Below are 1,780 nucleotides of genomic sequence, written 5' to 3' on the forward strand. Positions count from 1 at the left end.
ATATATCATGGAGTAATCGGTCTGTTGGATGTCAGAATCACAATCAAACTGGGGGTCATTGGCACTGTTGTCCCTATTTTGTGTTGGTCTTTAATTTTTATCCCTCGTAATTTTTTTTGCCGGCATGACTTTATATTTTCGTATCATAATATTCTATAAGTTTTTCCCCGCTAGGCATAAGTTCATTTGCTAAAGGGCGAAAACTCCAACTGCTTTCTTTTGAACTAGTCAAGTAGGCGTTGAACACGGAACAACCTATTTTAAGGGCAAACTAAAGACCTACCCATTTGAAGGATAAATCATGCAATATCTTCTTAAACTGGTCCAGTTAGAATGAAGCACAACCTTGTTTCCCGGTGAAATCAGATTTTACCAAAAAATCAGTTAGAGATTTGTTTTTATAGGGTTTAAAGATAAGTGGGACGTATCCAACTCCGAGCTAAAGTAAGAGCTAAAAATAATGAACTTCCATGTATATTGCCTTTAGCGAAAATGATAGGATTACAAATGGTGAGAGCAAGAGGATGATCCATTGCTTCTATCCTAGGCTTCTTTATATATGTCAAACATAGACTTTTCTAACCCAAAAGTTCGGGTGATGTGACATGATTGTAGCCCTACGCGCGTCTCTGTCATGACACACAGATCGAGGCCTGCGGACATGACCCGAGTTGGTGAGGGCGGAGGCCAGCTGTGTAGATACCCCGGACTTTCTGAGCTTCCAATGGTGAGGAGTAGCTCGGATGCATGTTTTGCCCAATACAAACCTGACTTTCTCTAAAGCACAACCAGACGTTTCTCTACTTTCTATCTTGAGTCCAATATTTAGCCAAGCCTAATGATATGAGATTTTTGTACGACCAGCTTGAAACATCACCTCGTAATTAAAGTGAAAATTTCATGGAGCATTTTATTTGGTTACCCTCATTTAATTTGTACCCACTTCTTAAAATACATTTAAGTATTTAACTGATAATTAAGAGTAGGTAACTTTTTCTTCTTCTCCTTCTTCTCACTTATCTTGCTTAATCGGGCTTAGATTATTTTGATTTAGGGTACTAAGCTCATTTGGAGAATGTTATACATGCCTTTGTTCTTCTCAAATCAATGCTTTCATCTTTAAGATTTTATAGTCTAATGATATTGGTACAATTCTTCTTTACAAGTGTAACAACAACAACAACATATCCTATGTGGATTTAATTTCATTATCCTCTTTCTTTCCCTGATCTTTCAATGTAAAAAAAAAAATACTAACACTATAATGAACTGAATTGTAAATGATTCAAGTACATGTATGTAAGAAACTCAGTATTTAATAGGGAAAAGTATTCAAAACACACTCAAACTATGGCCAAATTTGCCATAACACACCTCAACTTTGCGGGGGTCCTATGACCCCCCTGGACTTATTTTTTGTGTATTATTTTCGCTTTCAACCGGACAAAAAGTCACTCAAACGAGTTTGAGTGTATGCACGCGCTCATAAAATTAAAATCGGACGGTCATTTTCATTATTTTGGTTTCCAAAATTTGAAATCCAAAATTCTCTCTCACCTTCCACTCGATTTCGCCATATTAATCACTCAAATACCATTTTAAACTCGCAAATCGGTGTGAATCATAGTTAAACTAACTTTAGGTGGTAACATCGCGGTGATTTTGGCCTAAATCGTCGATTGATCTTCGTTTTTGCTAGTGAATCAAAAATACCGGAGTTAGTCTTGTTCTTGTCAAGTATTTGTACGCATAAAGTTTATTTTTTTCCATATTATATAGG

This window comes from Lycium ferocissimum, unplaced genomic scaffold, assembly GCF_029784015.1.
Source record: "Lycium ferocissimum isolate CSIRO_LF1 unplaced genomic scaffold, AGI_CSIRO_Lferr_CH_V1 ctg914, whole genome shotgun sequence".
Taxonomy (NCBI): domain Eukaryota; kingdom Viridiplantae; phylum Streptophyta; class Magnoliopsida; order Solanales; family Solanaceae; genus Lycium; species Lycium ferocissimum.